The sequence below is a fragment of the Taudactylus pleione genome, unplaced genomic scaffold, assembly GCF_031769625.1.
Source record: "Taudactylus pleione unplaced genomic scaffold, aTauple2 ptg000025l, whole genome shotgun sequence".
Taxonomy (NCBI): domain Eukaryota; kingdom Metazoa; phylum Chordata; class Amphibia; order Anura; family Myobatrachidae; genus Taudactylus; species Taudactylus pleione.
In genome coordinates this window covers 8,085,155-8,103,213 of record NW_028284427.1, presented here as the reverse complement: position 1 = coordinate 8,103,213, position 18,059 = coordinate 8,085,155, and the positions used below count along the sequence as shown (strand labels likewise).

The following is an 18,059-nucleotide window of genomic DNA, read 5'->3' as shown; positions in this document are numbered from 1 at the left end:
TTTTGGATATGGGAGACTCTTCCTGTATATATATATATATATATATATATATATATATTAGGGGTGTGCACCGGACACTTTTCGTGTTTTGTGTTTTGGTTTTGGATCTGGATCTTTCTTCGTGTTTTGGATCTGGATTGGTTTTGCCAAAACCACCCTTCCGTGTTTTGGGTTCTGGGTTTTGTGTTTTGGATCTGGATTTTTTCTTAAAAAATAAAAAAAAAACGCTAAAATCACATAAATGGGCCTTTTTTTGTTCCTACGCTATTAATAACCCCAATAACATTAATTTCCACTCATTTCCACTCTATTCTGAACACCTCACAATATTGTTTTTAGGCCAAAAGGTTGTACCGAGGAAGCTGGATGACTATGCTAAGCGACACAAGGGGGCGGCACAAACACGTGGCCCATCTAGGAGTGGCACTGCAGTGGCAGACAGGAAGCCAATCAGCGTTATGGTGCCCATTTGCATGTAGCACGAACCCGGGAGATCCGTGCTACATGCATCTGTGTGATTGGCACAGAGCAATGACAGGTCCGTGAGACCCGTCTGTGCTGCTGTGGTAAAAAAAAAAAAAAAAAACCTGTGTAAAAAAAGAAAAAAATGGCGTGCACCCCCCCAAAAAAGAGCAACCAGCCCCGGGCATTAGTAACCCAGTGCTGGGTGTGCTTAAATACAGGGGACAAATGACGTAGGGGTCCCCTGTACTTAAGCACAACCAGCACCGGGCTAGTCAGAACCAGCGCTGGTTGCCAAAATACGGGGGACAAACGACGTAGGGGTCCCCTGTATTCTGCGCAACCAGCTCTGGGCTCTGATCCGGTCCTGGTTCTGGAAATATAGGGGACAAAAAATGAGTAGGGTTCCCCTGTATGTTCCAGAACCAGCACTGGACTTTTTCTAGCGGGGGGCTGATGCCACAGCCAGGGGAGCCCTTTCACCGGGCCCCCCAGCCGCAGCATCAACCCTGACCGCTAGTCAGCCCAGGCCGGGGATCCCTGGAGAGCTGGGGACCCCCCCAATAAAGGGGTCACCCTCTCCAGGGCACCCCAGGCCCAGGCTGATAGCCCGGGGCTATCCCCGCCACCCCTGGTGGCGGTGGGTGGCGGGTTGATTGTGTGGTGTGGTGTAAATAAAGAATATCAAACATTGTCTTTACAAGTAGAACTGCAAGTCCCAGCTAGCCTGCCCCGCATGCTGGTACTTGGAGAACCACAAGTACCAGCATGCAGGGCATTAAGGGCCCACTAGTACCTGTAGTTCACCTGTAAAAAAAATGTTTAAAAAAACACAGGACACACACACCGTGACAGTATAAGTTTATTAAACATACATACACACACACACATGTACACATACTCACCTATGTAACCTGTAGCATCGGTCCACTTGTCCGGTAAAGTATCCCTAGGGGACCTGTGAAAAAAAACATACTCACCTCCTATGCGAGGTTCTGTCCTCTTCGTTCCAAAGTAGGCATCCCCGGACTTGGCAAAAAAAAAAAAACGAAAACGCGATCCACGAACTTAGTACCGTTCTATAGAACGGTACTTCCCGAATGAGAGCTTAGCGGCGGGGTATCACCATGGAAACCCCGCTGCTAAGCGTTCATTGGCTGAGAGAGGTCATCTCCCGTCTCTCAGCCAATGAACGGCTCCCTCCATTGTAGTCAATGGTGGGAACCGCAGGGTAAACTTTAATAACCTTGCGGCTCCCAGCATTGACTACAATGGAGGGAGCCGTTCATTGGCTGAGAGAGACGGGAGATGGCCTCTCTCAGCCAATGAACGCTTAGCAGCGGGGTTTCCATGGTGATACCCCGCCGCTAAGCTCTCATTCGGGAAGTACCGTTCTATAGAACGGTACTAAGTTCGTGGATCGCGTTTTCGTTTGTTTTTTTTTGCCAAGTCCGGGGATGCCTACTTTGGAACGAAGAGGACAGAACCTCGCATAGGAGATGGTGAGTATGTTTTTTTTCACAGGTCCCCTATGGATACTTTACCGGACAAGTGGACCGATGCTACAGGGTTACATAGGTGAGTATGTGTACATGTGTGTGTGTGTGTGTGTGTATGTATGTTTAATAAACTTATACTGTCACGGTGTGTGTGTCCTGTGTTTTTTTTAAACATTTTTTTACAGGTGAACTACAGGTACTAGTGGGCCCTTAATGCCCTGCATGCTGGTACTTGTGGTTCTCCAAGTACCAGCATGCGGGGCAGGCTTGCTGGGACTTGCAGTTCTACTTGTAAAGACAATGTTTGATATTCTTTATTTACACCACACCACACAATCAACCCGCCACCCACCGCCACCAGGGGTGGCGGGGATAGCCCCGGGCTATCAGCCTGGGCCTGGGGTGCCCTGGAGAGGGTGACCCCTTTATTGGGGGGGTCCCCAGCTCTCCAGGGATCCCCGGCCTGGGCTGACTAGCGGTCAGGGCTGATGCTGCGGCTGGGGGGCCCGGTGAAAGGGCTCCCCTGGCTGTGGCATCAGCCCCCCGCTAGAAAAAGTCCAGTGCTGGTTCTGGAACATACAGGGGAACCCTACTCATTTTTTTCCCCTGTATTTCCAGAACCAGGACCGGATCAGAGCCCAGAGCTGGTTGCGCAGAATACGGGGGACCCCTACGTCGTTTGTCCCCCGTATTTTGGCAACCAGCTCTGGTTCTGACTAGCCCGGTGCTGGTTGTGTTTAAGTACAGGGGACCCCTATGTCGTTTGTCCCCTGTATTTAAGCACACCCAGCACTGGGTCACTAATGCCCGGGGCTGGTTGCTCTTTTTTTTGGGGGGGGGCACGCCATTTTTTTCTCTTTTTACACAGGTTTTTTTTTTTTTTATTTACCACAGCAGCACAGACGGGTCTCACGGACCCGTTAGTGCTCTGTGTCAATGACACAGATGCAAGTAGCACGGATCTCCTGGTCCGTGCGTGCATCTGTGTCATTGAAATACACAGCAGCACAGACGGGTCTCACTGACCCATCTGTGCTCTGTGTCACTGTCAATCACACAGATGCATGTAGCACGGATCTCACGAGTCCGTGCTACATGCAAATGAGCACCATAATGCTGATTGGCTGAGAGCCGTGACAGACGGCTCTGTCAGCCAATCAGCACTTTGCCCATTAAAGGCAAAGGCATTTTTTTTTAAATGGCCGCTCGAGGCAAAACCTCGAGATCCGACAGCAGATCTCGAGGTTTTGCCTCGGGAGAGGGATCCGGGGCAGACAGGGAGATCCGAGCTTGGGCTCGGATCGCCCCGGATCCCCGAAGTTCGGGTGGGTTCGGTTCTCAGGGAACCGAACCCGCTCATCCCTAATATATATATATATATATATATGTATAGGATGTATAGAACGGCGCTCTGGTTCAACTTCCAAATTGTATTGCACCGTAGTCCAAAAAGTGGTAAAGTCCAGTTAGTGCTAACAGGTGTGACACTTAGATCCCTTTTGGTGAAGGTGGCAGCAGTGTTCCCATATTCCTGAATGGCGGTCAGAGTGAATGTGATCTGGGAATGGGGTATGGAAAGAACATGCGCCTAATAGTGTAGTATTTCAAAAAATATATTTTTAGCACGTGCTTGAATATAAATGTGCGTACCAGAAAATAAATCTTTATAGCTTATCTGTAGTTGTTTCACTGGAACCTCATATGGTGAGATGGTTTCACAACTTCAGGGTGACCAGGAACCTTAAATAAAATTGGCTCATGTCGAGCCCAAATACGCATACATAGTGTAGTAATTTTGTGTTCCAAACAAATAATATGGTGAAGTAGTTATAAATGCGTACCAGAATGTTACTTGAATTAATGCGTCAAGTACTAAGTCGCCTCTTCAAACTCATACAATGGCCCCAGCATTAGCATGTGCAGGTGGAGTAGGTCAACTTAAATCAAACAGAAAGTGACTCTTACTCAGGGGGGCTTACATCAACAAGTGGTTTAATAATACTTAGTACATGGGGAATACACGGTACACATAGGGTTAAAAAACATAGGAATAAGATAAAAGGATGCTTATCTGCATAATCAATAGTGTGGAGAGGAGCTGCAACAGGAGTCCCAACGCGTTTCGTCCACAAGGACTTCCTCAGGGGTAAGGGTCAACTGTTAGGGGTGCCCTATTTATAGCATATAAAATAAGGTGCTGATTTGCGCCAAAACGGCATATACCGCTGCTCTGCGCATGCGCGGCAGCCCGCGGCCATCTTGTATGGGAAGACTACAAGTCCCAAGATGCGGCAGATACTACCAAGTGTCTGCCGCGATAGTATTAAACGGTGGGATGGCACAACAGTCCGGCGACAGCGGGGCCTTATCTTGTACTTGACCTCCACTGTCAGTCCAGAGATATTGCGGCGTTAAGTGCCGTACTGCGCACGCGCAGCTGCTTAGGGCCATCTTATATGGGAAACTACAATTCCCAAGATGTCGCGCGGCTAGACTCGCAAATGTGCAGATCGCGGCAGTTACAGAGAGAAAACTGTCGCAATCAAACTTCCACATAAAGTACAACAACAATAGCGGGGCCTCATATTAGGTGTAGCTGCCGCTATATGAATATGACTCACATGGTGGCAATCACTTTGTATAATTCCATAAAGTGCATTGAATGTTAAGCGGCCATTTTGTTGGTGGAAGGCCCTGTCATGAGACAAAGTGGCCATTTTGTTAATTTCTCACTATATCTGAGAGAATACCAAACAATAACATACATCAAGCGACGGTTATTACAAAGTGCAACCATATAAATATTGTCAATAACTAAATAAAAATAAGGATAAGAACAGTATGTTAAAATATGCATCACTTAAAAGAAGATAAATATAATGTACAGGGTTGGACGAGGTTTTTAGAATCAAGAAGCTAAAAAATAAAAATTAAATAAAAAATAAAAATATAACTATATATCCTTTTTAAAAAAAAAGATATCATGCATCAATACCAACAGAAACATAAAAAACATATAAAACATAAAAATCACAAGGTAATCCATACTCCCAGAGAGTCGTAGAAAATCATAAAAAAGGTGCAATTTCGTAGCAGTCATTTAGGCCCTGGGGTAGGAGAGTATTCAGCTCAAAGATCCAGAACATCTCTCTTTGAGAAAGTCTGTTGGCTAAGTCACCACCTCTTGGACCCAATTTAACGTGTTCGATACCTCTAAAAAGTAGATTTTCTGGATTGGCATTATGGTATGACTTGAAATGTCTGGATACAGAATGGCTCTCGATTTTATTCGTTATATTTCTGACATGTTCCTGTATTCTGAATTTAAGATTCCTTTTGGTTTTGCCCACATATTTAAGGCCACAAGGGCACTCAACCAAATAGATAACAGAGCAGGTGTTGCAGTTAATAAAATGCTTCATATTATACATTTTGGAATTGTCAAAATTCGAAAACTGTTTCCTATTGGGATGTAGAAACTTACACATATTACAGTGTCCACATTTGTATGCGCCCAGACATTTAATTAGATCTTGCCTATTAGGTTTCGTTGGTTGAAGCATACTTGGGGCTAAAATGTCTTTGAGGTTCCTTGCTTTCTTAAAAACAACAGTGGGTTTATTAGGTAAAATTCCAGATAAAATGGGGCCCATCTTCAGAATACCCCAATGTTTATTTAAAATCTGTCGAATTTTGCCTTCTTCTCTGTTGAACTGGGTGATGAAAGGTACTACGTCTTCTTTTTTGGGTCTGGTTTTATATTTAAGAGTAGTGTTTCTGGATAGCCACGTTTCTTTCTTTAAATCTCTCTGCATATAGATTGATTTGTTGAGAGCAGATCTCTTTATCGTTACAATTGCGTTTGATATGATGGAATTGTGAATATGGGATATTATTCTTCCAACTCGTAGTGTGTCCACTTCTATAGTGCAAATAGCTATTAGTGTCGACAGGTTTAATGTATGTTCTTGTAGAGATGCTAGTTGTTTTTCCTTCTAAAATGACATCTAAGAACTCAATTTCTGTCTTCTGTAAGTTGGAAGTAAATTTTAGATTAAAATCATTAGTGTTGATAAAATCCATAAAATTACTAAAATCCCGTTCATCGCCTTTCCAAATGATGATGATGTCATCAATGTACCGTTTATACAGGCATAGCATTGGTTTGTATGGGTTATTATTGTATATGTGCCCTTCTTCCCAGTTGCCAATAAATAGATTGGCGTAACTGGGCGCAAATATGGTTCCCATCGCCATACCGCAAATTTGTAAATAAAACTGATCTAAAAATTTAAAATAATTGTGTGCTAAACTGAATAAAACCAGATCACAAATGAATTGTTTATGGTCAGAGTTAATGGAAGTATCCTCATCTAAGAATTTTCTGCAGGCCTCAATACCTCTGGAATGCTGTATACAGGTGTATAGAGATTAGACATCTATAGTGGCCCACATATAGCTCTCATCCCAACTGAAATCTTCTAAGAGGTTGGTCGTATCTTTTAGGTAGGATGGAAGTTCTTTTACATATTTGTTTAGAAAGATGTCCAAATACTCAGATACGTGTGATGTCACGGAGCCTATTTGAGCCTACTTGTTGATTAAGCCCCCCTGAGTAAGAGTCACTTTCTGTTTGATTTAAGTTGACCTACTCCACCTGCACATGCTAATGCTGGGGCCATTGTATGAGTTTGAAGAGGCGACTTAGTACTTGACACATTAATCCAAGTAACATTCTGGTACGCATTTATAACTACTTCACCATATTATTTGTTTGGGAAACAAAATTACTACACTATGTATGCGTATTTGAGCTCGACATGAGCCAATTTTATTTAAGGTTCCTGGTCACCCTGAAGTTGTGAAACCATCTCACCATATGAGGTTCCAGTGAAACAACTACAAATAAGCTATAAAGATTTATTTTCTGGTACGCACATTTATATTCGAGCACGTGCTAAAAATATTCTTTTAAATACTACACTATTAGGCGCATGTTCTTTCCATACCCCATTCCCATATATATATATATATATATATATATATATATATATACGCATGTACTGTACTTTGTAACATTTAAATTGAATTCAAGGGTGCAATTATAATGAGGCAGTTGTCCCATGCAGTAGGTTATGGGGGCAGAAAATAGTATGGAGAAAGTTATGTTCAATTTAATTTTAAAATCAGACTTACTAAAGCTTATAAGTTACAGTTATTGCGCTACTACTCTATAATGTCACTTGGTAACACTGATTATTGTACAAAATGTATATGTATATTATACACACAGAAATAAATATGTACTATCTGTTTTATGGCATTCATCTAGTTACAGGAATACAGCCATTTCTGTATTTAAAACAAATAGCTGTTATAGCAATAACAGAGACAGCATTGAGCTGCTTCAATGACATGTAAATTCACACTTTTACATCTGCTTAACATATTTCTTTTTCATCTTTAATCCTGTCTAGGGGTTTATTTTCTGCTAAATGAATGTTCGGCTGCCTCCTCACTGTTTCATATAATCACATCTTGCAAGGTGTTACATGTGGTGGTGATTTATCACAGGAATCTTCTTCCTAGTGTCATACGCACCCTGCCAATGGCAATCATAATTTAACAATAAGACATCTATAATTGAGGTCATTTGAGAGAGCAGGTAAAATGAGTACATAGAGATATAACCACATGGATTTTGGATGCTCTAGAACTAATTTACTCTGCAGAGACACTTTACACTATGAGTCTCAAGCCTGACTTTTTCTTTTGTAATTTCTGTTATTTTAGATATAAGCATTTCTATGGATAGTATTCAATTGCTATATTTCAAACTACACGAATCTCTGTATTACAGTCTTAAGGAATCCTGATAATATATCACTTTGTCTTTTGAAGTGATGTGTCCTTGCATTAAGCAGATTTGTAGCATAATTTATGTTTAAAAGGAAAATACAACCTGTGTGTGGTTTATATACTTTTTCTGTAAATGTTAGAAACATTCAACTCTACATCAGCCTGAATGTATAAATAAATAGCCTTGGAGCAATGATTTCAATTCAGATAACACACAAATATTTATTGGAGTCCACCTGTGTACAATTAAGGTGTTTAACTTTATTTAAAAATGAACAAACCTACAGATGTGTTGCCCACCCAGTGCGTTTCAAAAGTTTCATCATGAAGATCCCAGATCATTGATAGAAACGAATAAAAGGTTATTAAGTAGCACCAATCAGATGAAGCATATACTGTATGAAGGTCTCAAAGACTTTTAGTATTCCCTGGAGCACTGCCAAGTGCACAAGAAAGAAATTGATAGACAATATGGCACAACTGTGACTTTGTATGCAACAGGCTCTGCTCCAAAACTGTACATCTGTGGAAGAAAGGACAGCTGCTAGGAAAGCCACCAAGAAGCCTAAGGCAACCATGACAGAGTTGTAGCTCACCATGGTGGGAGATGCTGCCATTGGGCAATAGTAGCTCAAGATTATCAGAAATGTGCACTTCATAGGATGCCAAGAACAGCCCTATTGTCGAGTAACACTCACATGAGATCTCACCTAGAGGAGACCTTCACATAAACTGGAGAAATATATTGATGCTATGTGGTCCATGTGGTGTAGCATAATGGTAGGAGCCAAATGCTCTAGCTATACTTCTCAATGTCATGGGCGTGGAAACTTGCCAAACTAGAGGGCAATATCAATAAAGCATGTTCCGGCCAAATCATGGAGGAAAATCTGCTGCAAAGGACCTAGGACTTTGGACAAGATGTGTGTTACAACAGCGCAATGACCCAAACCATACAGCAAACTCCCCATGGGAATGGCATATATACAAAAACAATGTCCTGTAGTTATATAGTGAAATTTCAGACAATAATCCTACTGAGAATCTGTCAGATGATTTGAAAATTGTTTTTCACCAACTGTTCTTATCCAAATGTGTAATGATGGAAAGAATGTGGGAAACATCTCAGTGTTCTGCTGCGCAAAACTTGCAGAGACTTTAACAGGTTCAGTAGTGTCCTGCCCGGGAGGGGGGATAAAAGTTGGGGGTGGGTGGGGATCAGTGAGCTGAGGGCATCTATTAACAGAGAGCTTCTGGGCAGCCCAGGATCTCCGTGAGTGCTAGGCTCACCCCCTAGAATGCTGGAAAGGAGGCATGCCCTCCCCAAGAGGTCACGACCTGAAGCAATAATTAATTCTAAGTATACATTACAGGAAACATTCTAGTACCTATTTGCAATATATAAAGGATTCTAGTGACCAATATACAATACAGAAAGCATTTTATTCACCAATATAAAATACAGGGATCATTCTAGTGACCAATATACATTACAAAGAGCATTACAGTGACCTCTATACAATAGAGGAATCATTCTAGCAATGTATATACCATACATGAAACATTCTATTTATTAATATACAATATATGACTGTTACACAACACAGGGAGCATTTAAAGGACCAAAATACAATACAGAGAACATTCAAGTGACCTACAATATATAAAATGCAGGCAGCATTAAGCAATTGTTACAAATACTATTCATACAGTATGGTTTGGATGGTAATATTCTCATCAGACATAATTATATTAATTTATCAAGGATCTCAGTGGTCACAAACCAAGACAAATCATGAAAATTATTACAAATTAAGTGTAGTTAGTAAAGTCCCACACTATACATATGTAAAAAAATATTTTACTGATTTGGTAAATAAACCTACATTTATTTACTTATTAAAAACAACAATTTGATAGCAAAATATTGGCCACTTTGTTATGTTAAAAGAAAAAAAATGATCCCCAATCATTTTCTCTTACTACAAGTGTAATAAAATCAGCCCCCAGATATGAGTCTCTTATTCTTTTAGAAGGGGGTTCTAAATCCAAACCCCCTTCTTCATTAAAAAAATCGTACCCCAGATCTGACCGGCCTAACCTCATTATATGGGATTATGTCATAGGTTGCAACTTGCAGCCACCGTGGGAACTGTGAGTCTTCCCATATTTTTAAAGCGGTATACATTTTAAAGGCAAAACCAAGCTCCCAACACATACCGCTTAGCGCTCACTTCTTACTGGGTGCCAGCCAATATCATGGTTGTACTGTATTGGAGCGCCCACTGATATCACTTCTGCTTTGCCCCACCCTCAGGTACAAGGCCTGATCATAGTTGCCAATTCTGCTTATAACAAGCAGAATTGGACTTGTTTTTTTTCCTGTTGCATTTGTTTTTTAATGGTTCTTGTTAATTGTTTTTGTGCTTATTATGGTTGCAAGTTGCTTGTTTTTGGGTTTATTTTTGAGGAAGCTGAGGAACCGGATGAGCGTGGTATTTAATAGATCCCTATTTCCTGCTTGTGGAGTGCTTACAATTACACCATTTGATATCTGTATCTATTTAACTAATGACACTAATGACAGGTATGACAAAAAGTGTTAAAAGTCAGTCAGTGTGTTAGCATATACATAGGCTGGGATAATCAGCTGCTTGTGTATTACTACACCCTGATAGGTGATGGTGCTAATAGCAAATACAGAAAATTTTATTTTTAGTGCATTTAAACAAATATGCCTGTGTACTTCTATATATAGATATATTATTTACGTATTTGACTTATGTGTGGAGAATTGGAATGATTTGTATATTTTTGCCTATTAAGACCGTGAGATTCAGTCAAATTCCAGTATCAAATGAATTGTTTTGCCCATCTCTATCCTTGATCCAGTCATGCTAAAAATTGTATTACACACTTCCAAATAACTTGTCCTCTTCCCTTTATGAAGCTGTGAAAAGAATGGTTGTTGGATATATTCTTATGCTACTGTATTAGGGGCATATATATGTTACATTTTTCTAAAGCAAATCATTTGACTTCCTATTGAACGTTAGCACAAATAACCAGAAGAAATTTTTTTTTTGTTTTTGTTTTTTTAATTAAAATATATTATATACACTTTGGAAAATGTATAAGTCAAGCTTGCAGTCAATAGGAAAATTAAGTGAACCTAAAGAATATGTAAGAGGACTATGTAAAAGTATAGCTAACAAACAGTATTCCCCTTCATCTAATCTAATATGAATAGTTTAGGACTCATATATAGTTACAGTAGGCACCAAATTCGTCCAGGTGCAGAATTTGCAGGGGATAAAATCATGTTGTAAAGCAAAGGTACAAATGTAAACTATTATTTAAATACAGGGTGAATACTGAGGGCCAGATTCTGAGTAGGATGCTGTTCCGTATACAGTATATGACCGCAAATAGTGATTGTTAGTAAATTGCACAAGCGCAGAATCAAACGTACACATGTTTGTGCATCTCTACGCAATTCTGAGTCAGACAAATGTTGTCTGGTTCTCTCCTTGTGTGAAAAAGACATTTTTGGATGTCAACGTTGCAGCCACCCACAAGAGATCTATCCTGTGGTAGTATCTTGGGAGTGTTGTGGGCGTGTAGTTCCGTGTTACTCTGAGGCACGCATACAGCGAAGGACAGCCTATTTCTCATAGATCTCTTGCACACAGCACGGGGTAGGTACAAGTGCAAAACTAATGATAACAGTTGCGACTGTGGATGGAAAAACAGTGGGCAGTGTGGCTTCCAGCTTGAAGCTGTTTGGATAGATGCCATTACTGTAGCATAAAGCATGCTGCACAAAAGTACTGATCAGTGCTATTTTTACACTGCATTTTAGAGTTTGCCTAAGCTGCACCCCTCACAATTATCCGGCCGTTCATTTTAGTTTTCATCCCCTACAGAACAAAATGTTGTTTTTTCCAGGTGCAAATTTTGTAGCCTGGTACTAGAATTACTCCTAAATTTAGATAAGCCCCCAATGCCTAATTCAATATTAAATAAGACTTACATCACATCAAGTCTAAGGGGCTGATGCAGAGTTTATTGCAAGTTAGCTATACAGTAATTGCACATGCATTCCGTACTAAACTAAGTGCAGATATTCTCCTGTATACAGAGGTGTACACATCTCTGCAATCAGATCACCCCTATTAATGTGCGCACTTGCACCAGCCCTATCAGTGGCCATAGGACAAGTCACAGCAATGAGATGACATCGACAGAGGCCCGGATTGATCTATCTGTTGACAACGTTTCTGGGCGGTAACTGGGAGATGACCATGCATTAGCAAGGAACAGCTCTATTTGGTGGAAAAGCTTCTATGTGTGATCATAGCATTTAGACGGAGATAGAACGCCGGTTTCTGAAAGACCATTTGCACCTACAGTAGCATGGGGCTGGTGCAAGTCTAAATACTAATTGTGACAGTTATGTCTGCAGACAGAAACCCAGTGAGCGGGATAGGCTTTCACTTTCAGTCTCAAGGGTTTTCTGTACGCTTTGGCATATTCCTGCATTTGCATATGAAAGTAAGTAGAATGCCATGGGCAATACATGCCCCTTGTGCTAATACATCCTGCTCACAGATGACAACATGCATTATTATCTACAGTAGGTATATAGACCTAATACAGTTTCTCACAATTATAGTCTATTGCAAATAGGTCATACACTTATGCATACAACAGACAAATTCCATTCCATACAGTCATAACTCCTATAATATCATGACTCATAAAAAATGGTTAAAACAGACTTGCCGTTATAATAGATTTGGAGAAAGTGGTTTCTTACATAATTAAAATAGAAATTATAAAAACAATTTATATGATCTTACTATATCACGCTTGTGCGATTTCTCTACCTCCTACGTCTTAAAGTTGTAAGTGGAGATACGACAGAAATGCATATAGCTCCGTATTACACCTAGTAACGTGCAGAGCATCACATATACTAACATGCAGAGCATCACATATAGTTACATGCAGAGCATCACATATACTAACATGCAGAGCATCACATATACTAACATGCAGAGCATCACATATAGTTACATGCATGCAGAGCATCACATATAGTTACATGCATGCAGAGCATCACATATAGTTACATGCATGCAGAGCATGCACAAGTGAAGACACGCAAGCTCTGCCCTCAAAGGTGACTCTGCATCAACCCCTAATAGTTTTTTTTCCACACAATAACTTGAAATCACAAATAAACCTAAACCATGAATCTTAATGAGCAAATTAAGAAATTTTAATTTTATGAAAGGTCATTTCAGTTATGTAGGTGTTAGGTTCCTTACAAAGCAACGCCCTGATGGCCTGTTATTAATATTTGCGGTTTAATCAAGTGATTCCCTCACACACAAGCTTGTATTTCCTGGCATGTACAGACAAGACAGACAGACAGACAAGCTAAATGTTGAAACATGACAACATTGCATACAGGGACATAGATAATAAAGAACCTGAAACAAACTGCAGTAAAAGCACATACAGTACACGTAGTTCATTATTACATAAAATAAAGTCAAAACAATAGATTAAAAGAATATAAAAGTAAAAACATAATTAGCATTAGAAGCAAAGTCAACTTGAAGAGGAAAACAGCTTGCGTGTACAATGGGCTATTAACCTTTAAGCTGACGTTTAATGCATTGTTCTGTCTCATAGATTGTTATAGAAATGGAAGATGAATTTTCATTTCTACCTATCCAAGCATAAACCACTGAATCATTTCACACCACCCTTGATGAGTGACTTAAATGCAAATTGTAGTATATTTTGTTACTGACTGACATTTTATCTCTCCCCTTTCCCAAAGGTACCCAATTTTTTTAATGTGACTCTGGCTTTACTATACTTCCATTATTAATTTATAAATCAGAAAGGGTACAAATAATTTTTTGCATGCAGGGTGAGCTCAGCTATGACACCTCCCAACTCTCAATCTCTCTGCACATTTTAACCCCCAATGCAACATGCAACTTGGTTTTGCCAGGATGCAAATTTGCCCACTTCTTAAATTTGCTGCCAACTCATAATCAGCCCTCCAAAAAGTGCAAACAGATTATTTGGGTAAAAAAAAATGTAATAGACATGGGTGGGAAAATGTAAGCAACTTAAGTTTTACAGTGCAACGTTTGTTAATATAATCTCTGAATTCCATTGTTGTTATGTGATTCTGCACTCTATTTGTGAATTGGCATCTTATAAAATGAATATAGCTGGCACAACGATGTATAATTTATTCTGCTGTGTGGCATGGTAGGGGTATAACAGGAAATAATTAAGACCAAATTCTGAAGGCGAAACATTAAAAAAAAGTTATAGTTAAGTGTGGACCAAGTAAAACATTTTGTGATACAGCAGAGGGGCTCACTGCTGCCCTGTGTTGGCCCTATCCACGAATATTTAATGTTTTGTTAGGAGTTGGGGCTGAGGGCAGGATAAAGTAGAGAGTGGGGGATGCTCTGGGTGGCTCTGAACACTGTAGAGTGCGTACCCAGAGCTCTAGCAGCATTGCAGCAGCACTTCTGGCCTTAGGGTGCCGTTCCAGGCAATCATCTAGCCAGATGCATGGGCCATGGGATGGCAATGGTGCCGCCCAAATGTCCCTGCACCCTGGGTGATGGTATCACTCACACACCCCTCCCTATTGCCTTGTGGAACACTTTTCAAAACTTTGCTCATCTCTTGTGTGAGGTTACCATTCATGTAGGAAGTGCTCATTGGGTAGATTCATTTAGGAGAAGAGACTTTCGATAATATTTTCTCTTCAAATGATTTGTATTATATGTGTTATGTCAGTTGACAGTCTAATCCTTCTTTACCATTTGTATACACACACATACAAAATTCTATCAATACAACTTATCACAATAGGTCATTAGAGTGTGCACTATTAGCTCCAATAGTATTAGTATCATTTGCTTTTGCATACATTCATGCTAGTAGGGCAAGTTATTAATTAATGAAGTGTCATTTGAGAACTGCAAATAAATACCAACCAACTCGACTTCTCCATTTGTGCTACTTCTTACACATTTGTCTACCACATCTAATGGTGAGCACCAACTGGTTTTTACAGCTACCTCAAAAATGCTCCTTCAATTAATACAGTCAAAAATATAAACCTTATGCCGTACATACTGAACAATCCGGTGTATGATGGCACAATGCATCGTTACATGAAACATTTAACTGCATCTGGTTATTTACCACATAGTCCCATCTGGGACGATGCGATGCAGTGGCAAACGCAGGCTTTCTAGAGGGGGGTTTCCAAATGCTCGATTTTAGAGTGAATGTGGCCAGTCTATGAAGAGGGTAGCATTAGCACTTATCCAGCTTTAATATGCGTGATACATAGTGTATTGTGTGTCATACTTCCGGCATATACAGGACCAGCGATCACAGTAAGCCATTAGGTGCGGCAGTAGGTCCATCCTGCCTGAGCTGAATGTTTTTATTTTAGATATGGGCACCATTCCAAGAACATGAAGCACTAGTAAAATTCTATTGTTTTGCTATTTCTATTGTGGTAATGGTTTGGGCTGGAGAGGGGGGTTTCCAGGCAGACGGAAACCCCCCTGAGTTTGCCTATGCGATGAACGATTGCTATGCGCGCGCAATTGGACTTACACACTATACAATCCATACGATATACATCGCTCCGATCAGCATTGGATTGTAGGATATATCTTATAGTTTGTACCCAGCATAAAGCAGATGGACACTTTTCAGAAAGATAAACATTTGTGGAGGACGGGGAAAATAAAAGACAAAATGTTCCACCTACACTTTCTATAAATATTGAAATATAGATCCTCATACATTTTTTACTACACTTTATAAGAGAAAATAAAATAAGGGTACGTAAATATTTGAGGATGTTCCTCTGATTTCTGTCAAAGAAAAATATGGTTTTTAAATGTTTCTGGACAAGTTCATGAAATAATAGTAACGATCCATAAAATGATTAGCTTAAAATCGTTTAACATCTGAAATATTGCATTCAGCTGAAGTTTCTTGGAAAGAACAATGTTAGCAATAAAATTATTTTGGAAGGAATGTTAATAACAGCTCTGTTTTCTTTTAATAAATAATTCAGAACATTTACATGTGTTATGATTTTCAACTTCCTTAAAGCACTGTACTCAGTACAGAACAATTCATAAATTCAAGAATGTGAGGACAGGATATGTTTTAAAGTGACATCCTCCATCATACAGTTTTATACCAATAAAGATTATTTATAAAAAGAAGAAACATTTGTGCTGTTGATTTAATAACTTCTGTGTCTAAGGAGGCTGTTTACTGTTAAACGACCCATATTCCCATAAATAGTAAGTGTGCTTCTAGTGTGTCCCCCAGCATCCAACTCTTACCTGATGTGAGGGCACTGGAACACCCTGCAACTTACATTTCTTGAGGACTTAGGCCCTCATTCAGAGCCGGACGCTCTGAGCAGAGCGCTCGCTCTGAATGAGGGCCGTCCTCCATAAAAATGGAGCGTCCTCCTGGACGCTCGTATAGCTGTGGGTCACCACCCACAGCCTATACGAGCGTGCAGTTTGATGGCCGCGATGATCTTGACCATCGCGACCATCGAAACTGCGAGCCGGAGCCTGCGGTTGAGGTTTTCAACCGCAAGGCCCGGAGTGATTTTGGCTCTATCAGAGCCAAAATCACTCCCACTGACATCACTAGTGATGTCAGTGGGCCAGCTTCTGACGGTAGGCGTTCCCTTAGGAACGCCCCGTCAGGGAGGCACGCCCCCGGCACGCCCACCAAAGGGGGCGTGCTGTCAATCAACATCGACAGCACGCCCCCTTTGATCAGACACAACGAGCGAAGGAAAGTCCTTCGCTCGTCGCGTCTGGCGCATGCGCACGATGGAGCTCCCTCCGTCGTGCGCATGCTCAGTGCAGAACATCGACCCACGGACAGCCGCTCGCGAGTGGGTCTGAATCAGGCCCTTAATGCATCCAGTGATATAAAGCACTGTTGTAGAGAACTGGATGGATTGTAGTACTGAGCTGTGAAATTAAACAATATGGTTGATGAATTGGCTGTTTCAAGTACAGATGAGTGATTTGGTTTTCCTGAAAAACGACCACACACAAACTTTGGAGATCTGAGTGAAATTGAGTGCCGGCGTGGATCACTTTTGGGGTTCAGGGTCAAATTGAGTCTTGACTGGGGTTTGCTGTAAGTTGAGAACTCGGATTTAAAAAACGAATCTCGAGTTTTGGATTGCATGTAAATGGGTCCAAATAACTTGATTTTACGTGTTTTAATCAATTTTAAAGAAATACAAATCCAAAACCGAACCAAAACACTTAAGGGTGGCTTTGCAAAAAACAAAAAATGGGGGTTCGCTCACATCACTAGTTTCAAGTACATTATTTCAATGCAAGCTGCCCATATGTAGGCCTGGGTCCCTAAGGGTCATAATTGTAGTAATATGGAGTTTACGTCCAGCAAACACATCACACGACAATCTGTTTGAATGATGACATAGACAGATCACATTTGTTGGATTTTCAGACAGTCTCAATCCACTTATACAGCTATTTGTAATTATTTATTCAGAATTTGGCTTTCTGTAAATCTCCACTTAAAGCATAATTAGATGAATTCCCCCCTATCCCTCCTACTGATAATAAAAAATATTTAATGTTTTTTTATAGTTACACTACAGGTTCCAGCTGACCATGGATGCCAGGGCCTGCTGGCACTTATGGTACTCCATTCTGACTTGGTTATGGAAAGGAGTATTTTTTTATCAACAAAATCTGTCCCCTAGGTTACTTTGGCAGTACAGGGACATTGCTTGTTACCTGAATAGTTTGGGAATATTTGTGGAACATTCATCGCTTTAGAACAGTGTTTCCCAAACTCATTCCTCAGGGATCACTAACAGTGCATGGTTTCCATTTTTCCTACTTGGTGTACAAGTGTATTTATTACTGGCTGACACATTATATACGGCACAAATGTTCATGTATTGTCATCATCTTTCCTCTCTTTTGTTTATATACATTTAGATGTGTAATATTTGTCATATTGATTATATATCATGTTTTATTTCCAACTGACTGTAATTGCATTAGGTAGCCATGTAATGTAACATCTAATCGCATTTTTGCCCAACACATTGCCATATGGATTATTGTCAAATGCAATATTATAGTGGCAAATGCA

At 40.4% G+C, this 18,059-nt stretch overlaps 1 protein-coding gene across 1 annotated transcript in view; it reads right to left on the bottom strand.

The window, feature by feature from the left end:
* Positions 1-18,059, bottom strand: part of FSTL4 (follistatin like 4) — a 1,116,563-nt gene that overhangs the window by 157,718 nt on the left and 940,786 nt on the right. The window lies entirely within an intron of this gene.